The sequence below is a fragment of the Vespula vulgaris genome, chromosome 6, assembly GCF_905475345.1.
Source record: "Vespula vulgaris chromosome 6, iyVesVulg1.1, whole genome shotgun sequence".
Lineage (NCBI taxonomy): Eukaryota > Metazoa > Arthropoda > Insecta > Hymenoptera > Vespidae > Vespula > Vespula vulgaris.
In genome coordinates, this window is record NC_066591.1 from 5,681,811 (window position 1) to 5,706,959 (window position 25,149).

Genomic DNA, 25,149 nt, shown 5'->3' on the forward strand with positions numbered 1-25,149 from the left:
AAAAACTCTATAGAGCTCGTTAAAAAAAAAGGAAACCGATAGACAGAACGTTTGTAACAAGAATAGGTAGAATAAATCTTTTCGACTTATTTTTATCGGAAATTCGGACGATAAAAGAGCAAAAGAGAGAATATTTGCGGTCACGTGTATGGTCGGCGCGTGTTACACAAACGTGGGCGCGTCCACACATATACACACGCAAAAAGATGAAAAATATTTGATGGTACGATTTCGTAAAAAGTCGAAAAATGTAAAAGCCATGCAGTTTTTGGAGTAACCATCACACTTTAGCTAATTAAAAGTAGCTCCGAATGGACAGTTGATAGAGACTATCGAACTATTGAGATGTGAATTTTCGACTACGTATGTGCACGCATGCATACTGCTCACGCAAGCTCTGTGCACGCATGTATGTATGTGCATGTATGCGTACTCTCCCATGTCTCGGAGGAATGCAAGCGCAAAAGCCAGGCTCGCATAGGCTTGCATTCGCCTGTAAAATTCATGAGATAGTCGATGTCGAACTGGGAAGCTTTGAGAATCGATCTCTCGTAGTCATAGAAATTTGCAAGAGAGAAAGAGAAAGAGAAAGAGAGAACGAAGCAATGACGTTTTGTTTAACACTCCTATACTAATTGTCGATCAATAAAAATTGTTCTGTAAAATCATTTAAAAAAATTATAAGTAGATAAACAGTACTCTAATTTTACTGGAATAAAATTATATATAAAGAAAACTTATATGAAAGAATAAGAAAATCAAGAAATTGTTTGACTATAAAATACTTTTCTTTTAAAACTTTATCTCTTTCTTCTTTCTTTCCTATTCATTTTCATATAAATATGAACTATGGTCGTATTCGAAGCATGTAGCATATATAAAATTTAATGAATCATTTCATTATCATAGAACGTAGAAGATATCGAATTCACGCTATTCGTAAAAGGAAAATGGGATCGATCAAACTTGTACTACGGTTCGAAGGTTTTTAAGAGGAGTTATTACGGTCACAATGAAAGTAGGTTAGCACGAGTGGAAATTTATAAATCATTTACAAACCAGCTACGATAAATTGGAACGTGCGAATTACGAATGATATATCACCGAAGGATCGACGTGATTATTAGATTACGAGAATCACGAAGGTTCAAAATAGGTGGAATTTTTGTTGTCATTCATTTTTTATCTTTCCAAACTTTTTTCTTTCAATTAAAGGAACTTTCAAGAAAGAAATAATAACTTGAAACAAATTATGTATAGACATGAAGATAATACGATATAGAGAATATCGATTATCTGAGATAAAAAAAAAACATAAATGAACGTAACAATAAACAATTTATCGAACAATTTTTCAAACAATTTATAAAGTTTGGTCAACGATAAAAACGTACTTAAAAATATGATTAGAAATTAAACATTTTTTTTTTTTTTAAAAATACTTTGTTTATTCAATTTGTGCAAATATTGGTTGATGTCTACTTACGCGTTCATCTACGTTCCTTCAAATTTAGCTACACATCTACATATCCGAAGGCCGTATTGCAAGTATACTTACTGCGACCGAATCGTTAGCTACACGAGTACAAATGCATTATCCCTCTTTCTCTCTTTAGCTTTCCCTCTAGATTCCTCGTTCGGTTCGACCTACTTACATAGTTACTACGTAGAATACGTAGGAAGAACGGAACGTATACGCAATAGACTTCATAAGACAAAACCTAAAGGATAGCTATGCTCCTAGAATCTCTTATATATACGTACATAAACATACACGTGTGTATAGACAAAGCTTTACACGTGTGCACGAATAACATGTTATTGAAGCTCCATCGTAACCTTCAATTACCGACTGTATTGTTACAAATGGATATAAAAACATACGGTTATATCGGCAGATTGTTAGTAGTATTGTATCCACTATCAACAATCGGAGACTAAGTAATGTTGTTCGATTTTGCTCCTTATTAATTCTCTTCTCTATACCTGCATACTAATATCGGATAATACTCTTATGCTTATAATAAAATATATTTTATCAATTTTGGATAAAAAGTGTACTATTTCATCTTCCTGTGACAATGTCATTATTAGATGACACAAGATATCCCTGAAGCTCCTATAAATCATCCTGTTCAATGATACGTGAAATCGATAAAAGAAAAATTGGTAAACACTAGAGGGAAGAACTCTAAGAATGAAACGGTATATCGGTGTCTAAAAAAGGTTTCCGAAACGTCGGGGTTTCGAATAGAATAGAATAGGGTGGAGAACGGAGACAGTAAAAAAGTATCATGCTTTCAGACGGAAATCCAAGTCTCATAGTGAGTTCTAATGCTTTAGCAAAAGAGCTATCTTGTTTCTACTATTTTGCTATATGTTGGAGAAAAGATAGATTGTACTTCAAACAAAAGAAGTAGAAAATAACAAATTTCTTAGGATATACAAATTTGTTTAATTAACAACATATATATATGTATATATATGTATGTGTATAAAATTATTCCTACTAAGAATATAATTAATTCAATTAAATGAAAATTTACAAGAGACACAATGCAAATAAATTATTTACATTCTAATGAAAGAGTTAATAATGATAATAGCAGATCTCGTCGAGTTATATAACTACATACAATAACGATTTGCTTTGGGTTAACGTAAACACCTATTCAAACGTCGTCTTACGGAAATTGGCACGGTATCAACAGTGTCGTCGGATTGAAAGCGTTAAAAGGGGTTTAAGAAAGTCGTGAAGAGTAAAGAGAGACGTATCAGATTTTCAGTACATACCAAAAAGCTGTCGAGTGAGGTACGAGCTTATTGTGCCTTTTTACATAGAAAGAGAGAGAGAGAGAGAAAGAGTTTATACCCGGAGCGAGTAAACATCCGGTTTGCGGTGAGTAAAGTTTCCTCTTCTGTCACACCAGTTGAAAGGATTTCCGCTCCGAGTTGACCACAGTATGGTGCAGTTAAACGAAACCGGAATTGTATGCTACTTTCCTTTAAAATACCCTTTCGAAATCGAACTAATCTCTATGATAAAACAAATACACGAATATTTAAAGAAAATTGCCGAATGCTTATTGTTCGCCTAAATGGTATTTTATCAATAATCTTTTTTCTTATTACTAAAGATAATCAATAACATTTAAAAATAAATATATAAAAGTAAATGCCGAATAAGATATATAAATAAAAAATATATAATATAATATTCCTAACTATTATATTTCTATGATTATTGTATCGGTGTCGAAATATAATACTCACATTGGCTTTAATTTTTCTTTTCGAGACATCGTCGATTTCTCCGTTTCCGCAGAAGGAACGAAAAAGTACGTCTAACTTAGACTCTAGAGATACGAGTATAGTACAAGCGTAGGATATCCATAAAATCGAAGGTAGGGCGTAATGGATGTCTATAAAACTTCAGCGATCTTCAAATGAGGTTGGCTTCTCTCGAACCAGATGCTTTCGTAGAGTAAGGTCATCCGGAGTCATGGATGAACTTCGTGGATTTTTTAGCGATATCGATTCGGCCACGATACGAGGACCGAACGAGGGAGCCAACGTTAGTTTTCCGTCGCTATCGACCTCTTCCTCCCTTTCGGCCACTACACGTCTCTCCATATTCTTCGATTCCCGAGTCGTTCGTCTTGCTTAGAAGAAGTCAGCCAGAATTCTGAAGGTAACTCTTCACTATTCAACTTTCCTTTACTTCCATCCTTCGATATTTATCTTTTCTTGAACTTTATATACCGGTTATATTGTTGTATTTTATGCAACTCTTATACAACTACTAATATATATGCATATATTTCTCATCTCAACTAAACGAGGTGTTTCTACAACGACGGCGGATGAATGACTAAAATCTATCGGATACGACGAGCCCTCTTTGACCTACAAATGTTTTTATAAACATAACAACACCGCTTTCTCGAACATTAATATAACATACATGTATACAAACGCGTGTACACAAACCTATACGATTATGAAAAGCATCAATAGAAAAACAATGTTGATCAATATCACCTCAAAGCTCTAAGAACGTTACGCTTAGTATTTTAACTACTTAAAGGATCTATCTCTCCAAGGAACAAAAACGATGACGACAACGAAGAGAAGTGCGAATAACGTTAACCAGTTTTATACGATCGTTAAAATGTTTTATTCAATGACCTTAGTTATTTTACGAGGTGATAAAAACAAGGAGAACGTTACATAAAAGGGATGAAGAGTTTATTAGAGTCTCTTTTATCGTCGATTATTATCATCATTTATTTTAAGGAAAAGAAGCGAGAGAGAAAGAGAGATCGGGATACACGATATCCCTGAATCGTGAAATCCCGACGATTTGTTGGGATCGGATTTCATTTGGCGAATTTCTACACCGAAACACAAAAATAAAAAAGTAAAGAAAAAAAATAAAATAAAATAAAAAGGAAAAAGGAAAAAAAAGAGTTAAAATCAATATTCCAGAAAAGTTCGAGCGTGACCGGGGAGAACCATCGAAACGTCGCAATCGGTTTTATTTTCATAGCTGCAGCCCCGCGGCAAACATTCGGAATATTATCCAAAGCGTTCTTACGCAGGCGAACGATTGAATTTACTGCGTGACCCGGAATCCCTGCCGCGGCCAGAAAATTCCGCAGAACGGTACTTTTTCTCCTAGCATTGGAGATTTTTTATGTTCTCCTTTTTCTCTCCCACCCTCTCTCTCTCTCTCTATCTCTCTCTCTCACTCCGAGAGTCACCCAGCTACAACACCTTTTCTTCCTCTACCTAGCTTTGCTTCCACTCCTTTTCTCCATGGCTTTTCTAGCACAGTGGAGAGATATCTCTGACGCGCTCTTAACTTTCGTTTTTTTCCGCGACCCCCGCGTCATTTTCTTCCTTTCCCTTCTATTTGCCCATTTACTCGAGCCGTTCACCTCCTGAGATCTTTTTATGATCCATCTCGCGAGTGTCGTTCGTGACTTTGCTTGGAAATAAAAAGATGATAGAAGAAAGTATCCTTTACAAAATTACAAATCCTTTGTCCCCGATATTAATTTTATTGTCATAGGTACCTATATGAAAATCCAATTTAATTCACGATCGTGAATTGAGAATGATAATACTGTCTCTTTTATATACCAGGTTTAATCGATAACAAAAGAAATTTAAAGACTAATATTAATTTAAAACTTTCGATCGATGGCTTTCTCCTCGCAAATTCTCTTGTGTCGTTTAATAAGGGAGACAAATTGATATCGGCAACTTTCTTTGTCATCTTTTTCATTAATTGGAACTTTTCGCACGGTGGATGCGACAACTGCAAATGTTCCGCTTGTTTAATCGTATTCGATATTTTATAATTAACCGTACCGAATGGTTCGAAAGTCAGTCATGCATTCCTTTTAAAAGTTACCGAGAAAAAGAGAGAGTGATCGTTACTGCAAAAAGTCAATGTATTGTAATAATTTCCCGAATATAATACTCGCAAAATCAGATATAATAAATTCATTCTATAAAACGTATCTCTATGATTTTATAAAAGTAGATAATTATTTTAAAAATTATTAAATCGGGCAATGCAGTTGAATTTTTATGCTAACACGCTCACGTTTCTCACGTATATGACTTTTCGCTATGAAAAGAAAAAATACATCCGGACTCTGGGAATATACGGAAAAGGGAAAAGAAAAAGAAAAAGAAAAAAAACGATATCGTTCAACGAATCCAGACACCCTTACACTAATGAAAAAATATCCTAGGCCTTTCGTAGCTCTTCCATTAAATCTTTTTTTCAAGCTTCTCGTTTTAAAACGTTCTGGATAAGCAAGCTTCTGTCAACGTAGCAACGTAGGCTCTCGACCCTTCTTGTTCATTCGTGCTACAAAGAAATCAGCACTTTCGTTTCATCCTGAATGAAGGACAGGAGATACATAGAACGTGCGTAGGTGAGGACCTCGATTTCTCTAACCTTCCTCTATTTCCCTCTCTCTCTCTCTCTCTCTCTATGTCTCTATCTTTCTCTCTCTCTTTCTCTGATACACGAAGTAAGGGGATAAAGAACAGAGAAAGAGAGAGAGAGAGAAAGAGGAATGGTACAGACCGGTAGAGTACACAAAACCCGCTAGCTCCGGGCAATGCGAAAACATGCGACAGAGGAAAATTTCAAACTACTACAAGGCTACCGGCTTGTAAAGCATTGTAAGTCAAACCCAATTTCTATACGGTTCTATTCCTCCGAGCAAGGCTACGATGTTTCATGAAGAAGAAAGTTTCAAAAGGTTAGCGGAATATGAACGTTGAGTACCGGAAAAGCGTAGAGGTCTGAACGTTTACCGTTTCGCGAAGTTTTGATTTTTTTTCTCTCTCTCGCTTTCTCTCTTTTTTCTTTACTTATTTTTCAGTTCCCTCTATTGTCGTATAACGGTGTCGACGTAGTAAAAATTGTTCAGTCTTCAAAGTGTCTCGATGATGCCCTGTCCCCTCCGCTTTTCGTCGAGAACAAAATTTTCTTTTTTCTTTTTATTTAGTTTGGAATCAAAGGCAAATAAAGTTTTCTTTTTTCTCCTTTTTTTCGTTATTTATTCCTTTTGAAATTACGTGGATTGAACGACGCGAACACGCACACACAAACAAACGAGCAAACACACATACAGATAGGAAAGTTCTAATATCCAGAAAATTAAAATGATTTACTACGGAAAGATTTTTCTTTCTCCGAGAAAACTTCGAGAAAAGACGAAGAGATAATGGCAATAAACTATTACGGTACTAGCTCGTAGTAGATATATCTTTTTATGACCAACGAAATAAGGCTACTTAGATATTTCTGACGACGGAGATATCATCGTAAACCTCGTTTGTCTATCATTCACTTAAGCGTATTTGCCGTATCATTTCGTTTATATGTAGACATTCGTATGTCCAGTAGAAAGACTCCATAAGAAAGAACTCAAGATCCCTTGCTCCTTGTAGCTTCAGGCAACAGACTTTCTCCAATAAAATGTTGAAGTACAGTCGATGTTGCAAGATAACTTTGCAAAATCGAATAGAGTTTCCTACAGCTTTTCCGTCACTTCGATATATTACGATGTCTATGGTACGAAAGTATTTCTAATGAATTAGAATAAATAACGAACGAATGAGTTAAAGACAATACAATTTTTTCCGTTGTCTATCATTTGCAAACAGATTAGATTTTATGTTTCTTTAAGATTCTCTATAACGAGCAAGACTATTAGGGAAATCAGCGCTTATTAGGAAAACGACGTAAACGAAAAGGTGAAGGTAGGAAGAAGATTTAGAGAAAGGCGGATAAGCAACGAAGTGTGGAGAACAAGGCGTCTGAGTTGAAGGTTAAAGCTTAGCGGAGAAACTAATGTAAGATGAGTAACACCGCGGAGTCTGCTGAAATCCTGTTCCCGTCTACGAGAGAATGACGACTTCGAAGAGTACCAAAACCAAAAGGGCTGACCTGCTTGCAGAACGACTTAAGTTGTAAGTTTCCTCCCTTCCCTATTTTCTCTCTTCCTCTTTCTCTCTGTCTCTCTGTTCTATTCCTTTCTATTCGAGGAGTATAGTTGTTTTCCTTGCTGAGAGTTTAACTTACTGTAGAGAACAAGCGAAGAGCGTCATTGCATAAGGAACGAGAGGAATCAGACGACCGAGTGCATTAACGTTGCATCCTGTCGCGCTAATCCGACTGTTATCCTCCGGAGCTTAGACGAGGACGAAGCTTCGAACCAGTCCGGACGTATTTTAATCTTACTTTCTCTCTCTCTCTCTCTTTCTCTTTCTCTGTTTCTCTCATATGTAACTATTCTCCGTTGCTCCATCTTCTTACGATCGACGTATGTTTGTTGAATTACTTCCCTCTTCCTGCTTGACGGTAAAGTGCATGAAATATGCAGTGGTTGTGCAGTGCCGACCTCCAGCCGCTAATTAGCGGTAAAACAACGCTGCGAGAACACTTTCCTCTTCTCTCTCTCTCTCTCTCTCTCTCTCTCTCTCGCCTACTTTGTAGTATACAATTCCTGTACTATACCGAATAGTAAACAGTAGTATAAATACTGTACTTTGCGAAACTTTGTGAGATAAGATTATTATAAATGTTGCTATATTTCCGCATCATAATTATCTCATTTCTATTGATCTATAATAAATAATATTATAAATATATATAATATTTACGTAAGATATATATATATAAGATATACATAAATACATATATACTTATCTCATGTATACCTCGAATTTTATCTTTTAAACAAAAGAGTAGACGTATAAAGAATGAACAGCCATCGAAGAACATCCGAAGAAATCGGCAGACGGATTGAATCGTCCGTAAGATCTAATAGACAAATCAGTGACGACATTACGGTCGCTGGCGGTCGTAACGCAGAAACACGAAAAGGAGTCATCTTTCTTCTCGTAGACGAAAGAGACAGAGAAAGAGGAAGAGAAAAAGAAAAGGAAAGAAAGTAACGTTCACGAGTACGTCCATGTTGAAGTCTTACGTACCTTTGCACCTCGGTCGTTTCTCTTTCGCGTAGATCTAGAGAACCCGAACTGTTACTTCTGCCGCAAGGACTGTAACGTGACCGGCTCCGGACGTGGATGGCCTTTGCCAAACAGCCGCTCGTAACTCGCAAACAGATAAAGGACATCTTTTATTCCTCGTCCTTGACTGTTCTTTAGACTCTTCCACCATTTGGTCACCTTATTCCATTCCTTCTACCTATCCCTTCTATTTCTTCCTCTTCCCTCGTTCGTTCGTTCGTTCGTTCGTTCCTAACATTCCTAACATATTGTTCGATGTCACCATCGAGAAAACGTGTTTCAAAGAGTTCTTGATAAGAAATGATCGATGCTACTCGGGTTACCCATCTTACCAAGCCATGCGTGACTTTTCATTACTCTTTTCCTTTCACCCTTCCCGTTCACCTTCTCGCCCCTTCCAACGTTTTATTTCTTATCCCTATACTACTTCCCACCGTTGTTATGGCAATTGAAAATTCAGACGGGAAATCCTCCGGGAAAGCGATACGTTTTCTATAACATATTCAACTGGTAAGAGCAACAACGAAAAGCCGTAAACGCTGACGCGACTTGAATGTCGAAAGAGAGAAAAAGAAACGAATTGTACATCTGCGAGAAAGAGAAAAGGAAAGATAGAGTAACTCTATAAACCGCTTTTTATTAGCTCTTTTTGCCAATATATTTTTTACCGTAAACTCGAGCGTACCAGGCCAAGCAGTATTTACGAAGACTTCAGGCGATCATCTCGCTCACACATGCGAGGTTCTCATCGGTGCTTTTCTTTGACCTCAACCATTTACCACTTTGGACGGACTCTCCGCTTCCGCGACACGTACAAAAGTATACTTTATCGATGTAGCTTGTATGTACATACGTATACCTAGTATAACACTGTGACCCACATAAATATTTTCATTAAAATCGTTTTAAACGTATCTATTGATATTTTGAGACTCGATTTCTTTGCAAAAGGAATTTCTTTTGCAAAAAATCGTTATCCAGTTATTAAAACTGATTGAATTTATATTTCAATAATTTATACTTCGTCCTATATAAAAATGTATGAATTTTTTTTTTCCTTAATCGCGAAATCCTATACAATTTCTTGCTCGTTAAAGAATCGCTACGTTCGTATCGAATCTGAACGTATCGTTTAATCTAAAAAAAAAAAAAAAGTGTAATTTAAAATCAACATCTCTAATAATTCCGATTAAAACATTTGTAATACTTTATGTGAACCACCCTGTAGAGTTATATACGCCGTAGTATTCTACGCTCGATTAAATATCGAATGAAATATAGTAGGAAGATTTAATCGATTCCCCCGCCCCTACTTTCTATTATTATTTTTATCTTGGCCGACGTCGCCTTAACAAACAATCTATAGAGATCCAATTTTATATTTTCTTCCTTTCTAGTTTTTTCTCTACTATCGCAGCCGTATCACGCGTGGTATCCCTTTGTGCCGAAATATAGGAAGCGGAGAATGAACGAAAAAAAAAGAAAAGAGAAAAAAACAAAGAAGAAAAACAAGGAAAAATGGAACAAAATTCCTTTGATCATTTCCTACGCCAGTAAAGGCGCGCATACGAATTTTCTAGGAACGTAGAAAGAAAAGAGAACATTTTCTCGCCTCTTCGCCACCTGCGTCTCACTTTCTCTATCTTTCTATCCATCCATTTATCTATCTTTATTTTTCCTCTTTTCTCTTTTTTTATTCCTTCATAGCAAATCCTAGAAAAAAAAGTCATGAAAAAAATGCCCAACGTTATTCGAAAATATCCACCTCGTCTAATAAATGATATGCATTCTGGTATGTACATACATGCGTATGTATGTAAACGTATGTATATAAACGTATACACATACCTATGTCTTTCCTACATCGTTTCTTATTTAACATCATTCTCTAGGTTAGCTCGAGGATCGAGTATCAAATGAAAACAAGACGATAGATAAGAATTTCGTAGTTTCGACAAAAAAAGAGGAAAGCGGTGCATTCCCTCGTTTCCTTTTCCACCCATTGTTCTCTATTGTTTCGTTCGACCGTACAGCCCTGCAAGAGATCTTTTCCTCCCTCTTTTCCATTTTCCTTTCTTTCACGCAAAGAACCACCTATCAAGATATTTCACCTTCTACGTCGTCCTCGGCTATTAAACAGGGAGGAGAATATAAAAACTGTTAAAGCGTTAAACCGCTGCCACTAGGACGACGTTTAATGAAATCTGAAGGTTCGATATTTACTAGAGGGTCGAATGAATTAATAAGGGATAAATGAAAGAGGATAAACTGATACTCTTAGCACACATTCACACGCCCAACAAATTTCAATAAAAAGGGTTCCTTTCAAAAAATCACTCATATACCTATCTATTAAAAAAAGAGAGAGAAAAAGAAAAACATAAAGGTAATGTAAGAGGATCGATATATTTGAAATATGCATGTGTAACAACGTGAGAATGTACTATATGAGTGTAATAGTATAATACTATACGAGAGTGTCATAGTTCTTTACGTTCTCTTCATTCTCGCCTAGACATTTAAATCGATAGCTAGAAGCAATTTAAATTCGGTAGACATCTCCCTCTTTCTCTTTTTAATGTGATTAGGTGAAGCGTTCAGAGAGAGTGAGAAAAAAATAGAAGAAATCGAAATAGACGATCGCTTTATATATATATATATATATATATATATATATATATATATATGCTTATCTATTAAATACTTTTATGACTATATTCTAATTCAAATTTATTTTCTGTTTTATCTTCATTATATTAACTCAGTATCGTTTTCATAGCACTATATATATCTCGTTGAATTTTGCAGTCACGTACGTTCATGGCCATTTTTTTCAAAAGTGACAAAGTTAAACTATTAAAGTAAATATATGAGTGCGAAACATGCATTCTATACATACCTATCTCCATCGGTGTTGAAAATTTATTGGACGTATTGGTCTCGGACGCATTTTACTTCCCTCTCTCCGTAGGTACCACCCGTTTGATTACAAGAGTGCGTCGTCACGCAACGTTTATCGGTGCGGCTTTCGATGTTAAAAACTCGAAAGAACGAGCGTGCTTTATAATTATCGTTCGTTCAGGATCGACCGGTCCGACGATAAAAAAAGAGAACAAAATGAAACAGTGAACTGGGGGGACCTTTCGAAAATGGGCTGCAGTAGGTAATTAATGCTCGCACTTAAAAACCGCGTTGAAAGACTAACTTGGTGTGCAAAACGACGTACGTAGTCGAATGTAAAATATACAACGGCATAAATCCGACCACGAAAATATTTTTCCGAACATCGTGAACATTTTAATTGGCTATTACGTATATATGAATGCATACATCTAGAGCGTATCGAAAATAACGAAAAAGTTCAGAAAAGGTTATAGACTTTTATTATTTCTCTTTTCATTATTCATATTTCTTTTTCAATTTTCTTCATATAATATAAAATTATATTTTACGTAGAATTTATATTTTGTATATGCTCATTTATGATTATTGTTATCCTTTAGAAAAAGATCTTTGGCGAATTTTTTTATTTCGAGAAGTGTATCGTTCGATCCCAATGAAATAAAATTTATTAATCTTTATAAATCTTTCGTTAATTTTGAGCCGAATTGTATATACATTCCATCTGTAATAAAAAGTTATCATGCACGTCCAAAAATCGTGCGGATAAGTGTGCGTGCATCTGTAAACAAATCAAACTTTTCCGTTCGAGCGATCAAGCGTGCAAATAACGATACAAGATACTCCTAATATAGCATGAGTGATGTAAAAGTATATCATTAAGTGTGAGTATATGATCGGAAAAAGCTTTTACTCTGCAAACAATATGATAGTATTATCAGTATAAATAACTATGTGTACATATAAATGATTAAATGTGAAAGAAATCTTTATCGATTAATTCAACCATGAGATAACAAAAGATTAGATCATTCATTGTCAAACAACGAAATTTGTAAATTGATTACATGCTTTGTATATCGATATTAAATTTTCATGCAGATTATACACACAACCTTTCAACAAACACACACTAAAACAACATTGTACGATAACCTTTATTCCACTAACGATTAAACAAAAGTACCAATTAACTGCATAATTAGGAACATAATAGGTCAATTTTATCGATAAATAAAAATAAAAGAAAAATAAAAAATGCACGCAAACACAGACGCCCACACACATATACATGTATATTCCTTTTTCTCCGTACCATTTCGTAGAAAACTCGTAATAACGTGAGCATCTCCTCGTGGTATCGAAATCTGATACCGTAAAAGAGATATCGTTCTCATCATTTATGACACTCTCAACGATACGATTCCGTTTCGAAGGTCTCGTCTCGTCTCTTCTCGTTTCTTACATATTTGTATGTCACGATATTCATATTTGAGAGCCGAGATGCTCGTTGGCCTTCTACGTTGTAAGAAAGAAAGAAAAAAATAGAGAGAAATAAAAAAAAGGAAGAGAGAGAGAGAGAAAAGGAAAGTAGCACGAGCTGCTCCATCGAAAGCATTTATGAAATTGCTCGACGGTATTGATTCTCACGAAATCGTTGGAACAGCCACCCCCGTTCTACCCTTACTCTCCTTCACCGCTTCAACTTATTCCTTTTCCTTTTTTCTTACTCTTGTTCCTGCTCCCTTTCACTCCCTCTGCGCACTCCGTCTTTTGGCTCACGTGCGATTCATTTCCCTGGGCGGCACGGCTAAAATTGTAAACGAAACGACGGAATCTCGTGACCTCACTTTCGTGCGGAACATCGATCGTGGCGAGTCGAGCACGACCGTCCCTTCGACGATTCTCGTTCATAGAAAGTACCAAAGGTACTTTCGTTGCCTTCATGTAATTTTTCCCTTATATGTTTTTTTTTTTCAGAAATATCAATATATCGAAGAGATAACGTTTACATTTTCTCAAAAATTTTCATCGCGTTTTCAAACTCACCTCGTCGACAGATTATTCCCATCTTTTAAATCTTTCAAATCCCTCGAAAAAAGTTGGAAAGAAATGAGCGAGTGAAAATGGGCGAACGCATCGAGTCTAATTCGTCGAGCGACCAACTCGCGGTGCTAAAAGAAAAGAATAAAAAATTGCAACGATTATAACGCTCGGACTCAACAGGCACGAATCTCGAAAGCTCGCTCGCTCGAGTGGAAGCTGCGGAAACGTTTTTCCACTTGAGCAACGTACAATGCTTGGAACGTACGTATCTACTTATATATACATAATGTATACTTATACAGAGAGTATATATATATATAATATATATATATATATATATATATATATATATATATTTCATTAATAAAATGTTGAAATTCAGAAATATGACTCGTTATATTCTTAAGAAAAAGAAAAAAACATATTCTTTGGACATAGATTACTTTCAACGACTAGTATGAAATCTCCAATGAGATTTATTTCCAAAATCGTATCATTTAATATGAAATTATCGAAAGATTCTGATGAAGATTCTGTATATATATTATTCGTATGTGTGTACGAAGAAAGGAAACGGACAAAGTATCAACGTGCTTCGTAACGAACGAACTTAATCCTCTTCTTTGCAGATCCGAATCGAGCGTTGGATGCAGATTAGGAAAATAACCGGAGGTCCAACGATATATATTGGCAATAAAACCATACTCGTGGATCGGGTCAAGATAAATTACTGGTGGATGGAGAAGCAGCAGCCGATACACGTCGCTATCGAAGTTACCATCGTTGCTCCATAGTCTTTTGCGATTATGCGATCGACATACCATTTATTTCGATACATATGACATCGTGTATCTTCCATACGACTCCTCGCTTTTAAACTCGCATCTACGGATTTCCATTAAAATACGCTATACCTATGTATCCACGTACGTGTTCCCGAAGTAGAAATAGCTCTCTGTTCTATCTCGAGCCAAAATGACGATGTAAAAAAGAATTGCGATCACGTTTGTTCGACTAAAAATATAAATAACAAGAAACACAATTACTGTATAGGTATGGAATACAACGAACGTGATTAGAAAAAGAAATAATCGTATAATATATAGGTTGTATCGGGTGACAGAAAATGTTAATATTTCTATATTTATTGTATATTAAATATTAACGTTCGATGATTTTTTAAACTCGTCGAAATGATGTTAAAATGATAAAAAAAAAAATGTTCCATTTAGAAAGTGTTATTTACAAAAAAATAAGGTAGCAGCTAGCATCACATATGAAATCGACAATTTATTCGCGTTGTTGACGGATGGTCGACGTCGAGCAACGTAAGATAACAGACCGGCACGATCGCGTTCGTTATCGTCCACGGCGTGTACACTTCACCGAGCCAATTAATACTGCGAATTAACGTTGATTAATGAGATCGAGCAAGCCTGTGCCGCTGATGACGCCGTTGATGACGCTACCTCCTCTGCTCTTTTCCCCGTGATGACAAACCGACAAAATAAACCACTATTTGACGAGCAAATGCACGTTGATCGCATCGACAAGCTGCTTTGGCTTAACTTTCGGTTCCGACTTTGTTTACGCGCATTGTATCCTTTTCAAGCTTGCTAATCCGTCGACACGAGCCGCTATTAATGAGAGTCGTGCAAGCTTCGGCCTAATACCGTCGAATTAACGGAAAATTCTATACCTTTATAACTCTCGCGATATACTCGCCCCCACTCTCCCGATCGGCCATTCGAGCAAGTCACGTTACCCATAATGCACGTTAATTCGCGACATGTTCAAAGCTATGCATATAACATGCTATAACATACTATAAATGCATCGAGATACAATCTGATAAGTTTTACGATTGGCTCTTTCTTTCTCTTTATAAAAACTTCGATTGTTATACAAATGTGTTTTCTCTGTAACTAGGACAATTTGCATCCCCCGTTTTCTACTTTGCCATTAGTATTACTCGTCCTACGATTTCGAGTATCTCTATTGACCCAGTTCTTCTATTATTAGCTGCGGAAACCGTTGTAAACCTACATTTGATTTGAGATACGTTTATAAAAACTGACTATGTTATCGTCGAGTTCTCCTCGATAATAGCGAAATTATTTGCGAAGTAACACTTTGAAAGAAGATTCGAATAATGTAAAATTGACAAATACATCCAGAAATGATTTTCGTTATCTGACTGTATGGGATATCTATCATTCGTGCGTCGATTAAATTGGCGAGAAAAAGAAATCGAATCTGTCGAATCGATCTAGGCATCGACGTGGACTATATACGTACGCTTGCAAAAGCTTTATTGCAACAGTATCAAGTATCATACTCGACGCACGAAGAGTTTTTCTATCGTTTTCGAGGTGTAAGTACTGCTATAGACTACACCAAAGATTGTTCTATCAGTTACGATCATCAATTTCACTGTGATAAAATATTTTCGTCTACGTTTAAATGTGTGTGTATATACATATATATATGTATGTATCTATAATATATATCTACGTTCGAATGTTTCGATTTATTCCCACGTATCAGACTCATTATACGTACTTAACAGAAGTATCCCCTAGAAACCAGCTCGTGCTTCGTAATGGCTTTTCTTTCTCTCTCTTTCTCTCTCTCTCTCTGTTTCTCTCATGCTCTTTCCTACAATAGTTCGATCATCGAGCTTCGTTAAACTTCTCGAGAAAGTGCACAAAGGTGATCACACGAAGCGATCCTAGTTCAAATCCTCTTTTCATCGAGATTTCGCATCAACATTGTATGAACCACTAGTAGACGATTGAGTTCAGTAACTCGTACGGAAAAATGATAATATGCTTTCTGAATAAAAAAAAAATTCGTATATTGATTTTTTCAAACATGTTCATAATCAAGAAACAATTTATTATCTTAACAAATTTATATACGTTACAAGCGACTCTATAGATATTCAACGTTGTATTAATCGCGTTATGCGAGATTCAGAGATCTAATAGAAAAAACGGGCTTAGATAGCAACTTTTTTTAAATTATATAAACAATATTGACGTGACAGAACCAGAAATATAATTTTATCTAATTTGAATAATTCGTGTAAGTTATCACAAAGTAAATGATAGTATATAAATGATATATGTGAAAATCTTAAGATTTTTATAACTCATTCTATATTCGAGATTATAATCGAATTTAACTCGTCGAAAGATTCAAAATCACAAATATTCACGGATCGAATTCGTCGTTCTATGTAATCCCTATGAAATTTTCTACGTAACGAGACAGCTCGATCCGATTCTATATTCTCTACGTAGATGCGAGTAAGCGCGAATGGCTCGCTTATATGCAAGGGATTTAAATTCGATCGCATGTCGTCGGAACGACTGCATTAAAGTGCTCGATGGCAGTTCACCGGTAATGCCATCGAATTAGCGTCGCATTAACGAATACGAGAGAGAGAAAGAGAGAGAATGACTGCGAGAGAGCGTACATTTTCATTTACGCATTCACCAGAGGTTATTAAACGCGTTAGCTAGACGACATCTTAAAGGCTCTTCGACTTCTTCGTTCTTGCATCTTCGGATCCCGCGAAGATGCGACGTGCTAATTAAAGCGAAAGCCAAAGATGGTGACTCGAGTGCGACTCGGTCATCGATCGACTTTCGAGTGCCATACCAAGTATACAGGGTGTTCAATAACTTAATGGAACAATTCCATTTCAGAAAAATAATGCAGGAAGTTTGTACTTATCTAAACATTGTATGCATAAGTTCTGTGAAATTTTTCAACGACGTATAATACGAATTAACTTTACAAATGAATTAATGAATGAATTAAATGTAAATGTATTTGCTATATATTATGAAATATCCTGTATAGAAAGAATATTGTGGAGTGAACTATCTGGAAAGAATATTTTCTATATGTGTATATTATGAAATATCCTACAGAGAGAGAGAATATTAGGTAATGAACTATCTGGAAAGAAAGAAACGAAAAACGTATCTTAGGAAAGTATAGAAAAATATTATTAAATAAAATATGTCGGTAGTAAAAATATAAATTGTAAGGACATGTTGGAGATCGAACGGAGAGTTTCGATTCGACAGTCGACTTCCATTGAAATAACTGGCATTTCTCGTGGAAAGGCAAGCCCTTAAGCTTTTCCTTGCGTGCTAACATTAACGGGCCACCTTGTGGCGTGTAAACTCGCAGTTTTCCCCTTCCTCTTTCAGCTCCACCTCCTCGTCATCGTCGTCGTCCTCGTTGTCGTTGTCGTTGTCGTTGTCGTTGTCGTTGTCGTTGTCGTGGTCGTAAGGAGACGACGGCGGCCTCAGGACGGCAGTAAACGGTCGGCTATGTTAGGTCAACGATTGGTTAGGCGAGAAGCCTACGATGAAAGAGACGTGTAGTAGTGATGCTAACGAATAAGAGAGTATGAGAGAGGAAGGGTTAACTTGGGTAGCCTTCGAAGAACGCAAGACCGAGCACGAGAATCGAGCAGCCGAGCAGAGAACGAAGGAAAGCACCGAACGATTAGATCTTTGCCAAGAGAGTCCAGGAGTTGGAAGGGTAGGCCCTTTTTCGCGATAAGGCCTGCGAACGCGTTCGTTCACGGAGCTTTCGTGTCGAACAACCCCTGCACCGACTCGATCCCTACCCTCCTTCCTTCCTACCTTTTTCTTCCCTTTCATCTTGCTACCGTTGCACCTTCGCTGCAGCGAATAAAAATATGCGACTCTCGTCAAGGCCTTCGATCGGAATCACCCCCTCCTTCTTTTCTCTCTCTCTCTCTCTCTCTTTCTCTCTCTTTTTTTCCTCCCCTTCCATTCGTTTCTTTTCGTTTCGCTCGCCTCACGACGACGTGACATCGTTCAACGCCTTACCTTTCTTCCACCTTTGAGTCGCCGTTCGTGCTTCTTTCCTTTAGGAGTACCGCAACTGGAATTCATCAAATTCTCGAAAAATTTCAAAGAGAGTAACTTCGATCTCCCGAAGATATTATCAATCCATACCACGTTGACTCGTATACGTACGAACGAAGAAAGAATAGATATACAATACTTTATTATGAGATCTAGAATAGCGTTTTTAAATAAAATATTATATTTTCGTAAAATCATCAAATTGGCTTGGAGCTAAATGGTTAATAGAGAGTCAGAAAGATTGATCGTATAAACTACGATTTCACGTATTCCCGCTAAAAGTAAACGATTAATTAGCAAATGCATATAAGTAACGGGTATTATGAAATTCTATCCACTTGAATGATCGAATAAATTGAATCAATTTAATGACGTGATTTGTTCCCAGAGTATACCAATTAACTCAAATTAATAGATAACGTGAATGAAAAAAAGAATGAAAAAATATATCGAATAAACAGTATTAACTAAATTAAATTGAAGGTAGCATCAAAATTATGATATTCACATCAATAATTTCTACTTACCGATCGTATATTAATGAATCGGCTATACTATAAACTATTTAAAATATTAGCCAGACTTACCTAAATAATATTTCGTGGAATCGTCGCGAATGGTAAAATGTATGTAGGTAAAATAGCTCGCGGGCTCGACTACCGAGCAAATCGTTAAGATCGCAGCGAGGGGAAAAGAACTTTAAAAATATTTCATCGGACGAACGCTCGAGGATTTATAGGTCTAAATCGCTCCTACTCCGACCGTTCTATGATTTATTATTCACGAACACTCGAAACGTTTACCGATTTTACTCTACCTGAGAGAAACTTTACGAATCTCGAGTAGTTTTTACCGTTCGCCGTCTGGGACTCGCGATTAAGTCCTTGTCCAGTCTCTTTTTTCTCTTCTTCCTTTCTCTCAGCCCTCGAGAATCCTTGATTTATCGTTCGAAATATGAAAAGTCGAAGGTACTCTCATCGTTTTGGGATTGGTACGCGATGGTCACGCATTTCGCGCGAGATAGATCGCGTTTGATTACCCAACAGTGGTAGAAGCAGTAGCAACAGCAGCAGTAGGCAGACAGGCACTCGCACAGATTGCAACGATGCGAATGCATCGAGAATGCTTAATCGCATATCCACCGTTTCATGTACGTTTACTTGCCAATCTTCCGACCGCTCTACCGGATGTGCTTGTGTCTTTGCAGGTGAATGCAAACGATGTTCACGCGTCGGCGGATGCGCAGCGCAAACATAACTCAGCGCTACAGTATACGGATTTACGTGATCAACGGATAGCGGTCCAGAAAATGATCGCTTTACGCTATACTATGTCCGAGGAATTCGATGCTTTTCCCATGGAAAATCTCTCTTCTACGTGAAAATACTCGCGTAATTTATTTACGCGAATTTTACTCGTAAGCCCTAACGAATCTCTTTGTATGGTCGTTCATATCGACGTTAAAAATGCGCTTTAACCTATATACGTATTTACATAAAATACGAAAATTCGATATTCCTCCGGCACTATTTTTATCCGAAAATATATTAGAGACCTTAAAAACGAGAATTTTATTTCAGTCAGCGACGTTACGATAAAAGACGAATGGCCAACGTCGTTGCCTCGACTTTGTAAGCGTTGAAACATTTTCGCGTGCGTGCTTTCGGGACTCGTACATGTCCACGGGGCGAAACTTTATGTCGTGTACCGAAGAGAAACTCCAAATCAAGGTAGACTTTCTTACTACCTTTCTCTTTCTCTACTCCCTCCCTCATCCTTGTTCTTATACTTTCTGATTACTTTATACGTCATCGATTAAAACTTTTCATCATTATCTTTTTACGTCAACCGCATACACGTTTCCCACTATGACTCGAAATAACTTATAACGACCGAGCATGCAACGTCGACTATTTACGTTTCTTTCTTACTCTTATTTACTACTGTATTATTAACCCCATATTCCAAATAAATGGAAATAGTTTAAACGATAGAAAGCGAATAATTGTTAACAAATACGTCTTATCATTTTTGATAAAACAATCGTTTATCCTTGAAAAGAGGATGGAGTGGAGTGGACGGACCGAGTAAATATTAATATATTATTAAATTTCTAAGTATCCGTATGTCTCGCGCTTCATTTCTTTTTTTACATCATTCTCATAACAATTTTGCCGCTTGCTCTTTAACCCGAAGTTCGGTCAGGAAACTTTTGTCTCTGGAGCTTTGTCGATATTGGTTTCCTGAGCGTTATTTACTCTTTTCTTCGTGGTACACGCGGCACCTCTGTATTACGTTGCATCGTTGCTTTATAATAAGGGTTCGACGCTCGTTGGAAACATCGGGCGATTTCACTGAATTTCAAGGGATCAGCCATGGGTCTGTGTTACGGTGTACCGATATCACTGACGACGAACGAAACCAAAATCATCGGAGATCTTGTAACGCCAAAGTATTATGACAAAATTTCAAAAAAAGAGAAAAAAAGATATCGTAAAGAGCGAAGTGAAAATACTTATTCCAAATCTTTCGCTCGACGTTACAGAAAGTATAGAAAAGGGGAGAAAAGCAAAAAAAGGGGGAACAAACATAAAGTGAGGTAAGGAAAATAACCAAAAATGTTTATAACCGGCTCATCTACATATCATTCTCATTTTTATTATCTATTTTAAAATGCGTTTTACAATATCATACTCTACCACTTATGAATTTATATGCTTTATATGCGTAATATTTCTTCAGAAAAGCTTTATGAACCACGTCAACCTTTTATAACTTGCATAAGGGAAAGATTAACGAGTGAAACGTAAGACCGGTGTCTGGTTAATGCCTGACATGTACTACTTACTAAATTAATACCAAAATACCGTTGGCTGTAGAAGACAGCCTTTCTAATTCACTCTAAGGAAATCCTTTGCATTTCCTTAGAGTATTTAGATAGAGGGATGAACGTAACGTTTATCGTATGAGAACGCTCCCTCACAGTGCTTCCAGACGAAAATTTGATTTTTACGTAGACACGTAGCGACATTTTCTGATTTTTGAGTCGGCAATATATTCTAGAAGTCTCGAGGCGTCGCCAGAGGAGGATGTATGTATGCAAGAAAAAGAGAAAGAAAAAGAAAAAGAGAAAGCGAGAGAAAGAGCACAGTGATAGTGGTAGTAGTAGGTAGTAGGCAAGCGAAGGCAAGGTAAACATTTTTCGCCGAGTGAAAAAGTTCCGACGAAAGCGCATGCTCTACGAAGACACGCTTAGGAAGAAGAAGAAGGGCTTAAATAACGGAAAAACCGAGCCGAGAAACTCTCTCTTTCTCTTTCTTTTGCTCTCTTTCTCTCTCTGTCTGTCTCTCTCTCTCTCTCTCTTTATTTCACTCTCTCATCGTAGAAGAAATTCCAGCCAGTAGACTTGTTTATGAACATGGACGATGTCGCTGTACGAGTTGATTCTGTGCGAACACGTGAACACGTGAGACCTGCTTTCGTAATGATTAACGAGCACTATTATTAATCTCTCGGTAATGTGGAGAATATTTTGCAAATTAAATGCCATCTAAACGTCGTCTCCATATTGTTGATGAATGAAGATGAAAAAGTGATGGTAACTATCGTAAAGGGGAGGATTATATTTAGAACGTTCGAAAATAGTATTCGTATTTCACTTTCTTACTATTTTATTCTTAGTACGATATGAGAGACAGAGAAAAAGAAAAGAAGAGGGAAAGGTATGAAATAAATTGGATTTTAATAAAAGATTTGTTTGAAGGTAAAATAAAAAGACAATGTAAGTAGGAGAATCTCAAATTATGAGAAAACGAACGATATTTAATGGCGTTATAAGTGCCATTTAACCTTACGGTCTAACTATTATTAAGGTGTATTGCAATTATGCGTTTTAATTGAAAGAGAACGAATACGAATATTTTCAAATTGATGGAACTGGAGGATTGCTTTAAAAACGTCGATACGAAAAAAATGCGAAGTAGAATAAAGGGAAATCTAGTCGATGTCACGGGAAAACGACTCTCGAATTAATTGATAATTTCTCTCTCTCTCTCTCCCTCTCTCTTGTAATTACAACGGAAGAGAAAGCGGAGGTGGGAAGGGATAACTAGATGACCAATTAATTAGCTACTTTTCCGAGAAATTGCGGAAAGTCTCATGGTTTCTTTGTCGATGATATATACAGGCAGCAATGATAATTCTGAAAAAGGAAACACCTCGAGTGGCATTTGAAAATAAAGAAATGAAACCGGGTCAAGTAGGGAAGATAAATCGAAAGACGGCTCGATCTCGTTCGTGGCACGAATTTCAACTCGTTAATATCGACAACGGCAAAAAGTTCTTTCTCAAATAATTCGTCGAGCTTGAAATAATGAGAATCGAATAACATGACTTACGCGAAGAATAAAATAAGAGATGTATCAGTCTATATAATTGCATATAATCAATTCGACGTACGAGAAGAAAATATAATAACGGAATTATCCGTGTAACGTTGTACACGGGTAGATATACAATGCTTGTTTGTTTTAAGAAAAAAAAAATTAATGAACCTTAGAACCAGATGGAATGTTTCTGTAATCGAAAATGTATGCACTTACTTATGCACATGCCAAAGTTACGCTTTTCTTCGAGAGGAGAAGAGAGACGATAAATCTCGAGACGTCGTGTATAAGGAGAGTAAATTCTGACGATGGGCTAACGGTATGCCGTTGGTTCAGTAATTCGTGCATACAGGACTAAGCGCTAATAGCCGTAATGCCGGTGTACCATAGGAATCATTATGCTACCTCCCCCCGTTGGCATTATAATGATTAATAGCACGCTAAGAGACGCGACAAACGTTTCTTGTTTACGCATAGCCGAGGTAAGGAGTACGACACGAAGACTCGGGTGAACGCTTACTATACTAGAAAGACCAAGACCGTTCTTCGGAGACGACGATTAATCGTCGTCGTCGTCGTCGTCGTCGTAGACTAACGAGTCTTCGCGCCGACCCATTTTGAAGGAACACGTCTCCGGTCGACGAAAAAAAAAAGAGAAGAGGGAGAAAAGAAAGGAAAAAAGGGTAGAAGCGAAAGATGTGCGACGCGACGTTTGTGTATGGGTGAAATTGAGCCAGGCGTAATACAGACGCGAAAAATCCCGCAGGCACGTGACGCAACGTTATTGCTCGTTCAAAAATTCCGGGATTGCCGAGCGAACGAGCCGGAATACCAACTTGAAGGCACTTTGAATTTGTTCGAAAGCAACCTCGTTACGAGGCGGCTCGCAAAGTAGGTCGCATGAAAATAGCGGGGACGTTTGAAAGCGCCTCACCGTACGATTTAACGTCAATAGGCCACTTTTTTATCCCCTTCCTTCTTGCTTATTCTATCCCTCGTTTTTTGCTTCGTTTTTTATCTCTAGGTCCTTCTCTTTCTCACTCCCTCTCTCGTTCTTTCTCTCTTTCGCTGTCTTCTAGCACTTTTCTTTTTACATCTCTCTCGTACGCCTAGTAGTATTAATTTATCTTCTATGCCTTCTCTCTCTATCCATCTCCCCCCCTCTCTCTCTCTCTCTCTCTCTCTCTCTCGTCAGCGTATACTTATTCTCGTTCCATCACCGCCACGAGTCGTCTTGCGACGTTTAAGATACACGAAGACATGCCACCAAGCGAGGAGAGCATCTCCGTGACCCTTCGGTGCATACAGAGATATACACAAACACACGAATAGACACAGACAAATAGCCTTCTACCGTCTCCTTATCCACCTCTACTTCGTGCTCGCTTTTATTCTTTGACGGTGTTTTCTTTTAAATGCTTGGACGCCTTCATCTCCTTCTGCACTTTCGCATCCGTGACGAAAAAAAGAAGGTAACAGAGGAAAGGAAAGGAAAAAGAGGAAAAACAAATCTACAGATTATTCTTCCAGCATGCACGGCTTTTCTTCTCTTGGGAAAGAGTTGAAATATTACTGACCACGTTTAAGAAAAAAAACATCGCACGGATTTCGTGATCAACGAGTTTTAAAGAATATAATACTTACGAAATATTTCGTCCATTCGTACGTCGTTTTTTCTTTTTCACGATTAATCAGCGATCTTACGAATACTTGGAAAAATTCGAAAAGTAATACATATTTCTAAGGATTTATAATTCTCATCTTCTATTCTTATATCCTAGAAAAACCAGCTTAGAATCGATACACGTTCACGATTCTACAACGTTCATCACTGGAGCTTCACGTTAACGCGAAGATCATTTATAATTATCATAAACCATTGCAATACCACGTTATAAATGATAACACCCTCCTACGATCTTTCAGAAAGGGCGGGAGCACAAGGAAAGCTCTCTATCCGAGCATTTATCGCGCTAACGACGTAACATCGTGCACGGAGAGCCGAAGGTTGATCGGTTTTCATTACTTACACCCCACTTCGAGAGCAGCGTCGCGTGGTTGAAGCGATACACTATATAGGGTGAAGCATCTAAGACAAACCATCGGAATATCTTTCGTTCGTCGATTTAAAGATAGAAGAAAAAAATATTAAACGAGTAGGCTCGTCTAAAAAGAAAAAGAGGGTTTAATCTCTGAATGAAAATCTTCGATCAAACTATTTTGTTAACGAGATCTGTAAAAGACGTTCGGGCGCCTTGTTTTAAGCGTCTCACCCTATGTATGTTACTGTGTATGTACTACAACGATTCGTTACAAGGGAAAGACAGAGAGAGAGAGTT

General features: G+C 37.1%; 1 protein-coding gene across 6 annotated transcripts in view; it reads right to left on the reverse strand.

The window, feature by feature from the left end:
• Positions 1-25,149, reverse strand: part of LOC127064709 (uncharacterized) — a 200,599-nt gene that overhangs the window by 172,497 nt on the left and 2,953 nt on the right. The window lies entirely within an intron of this gene.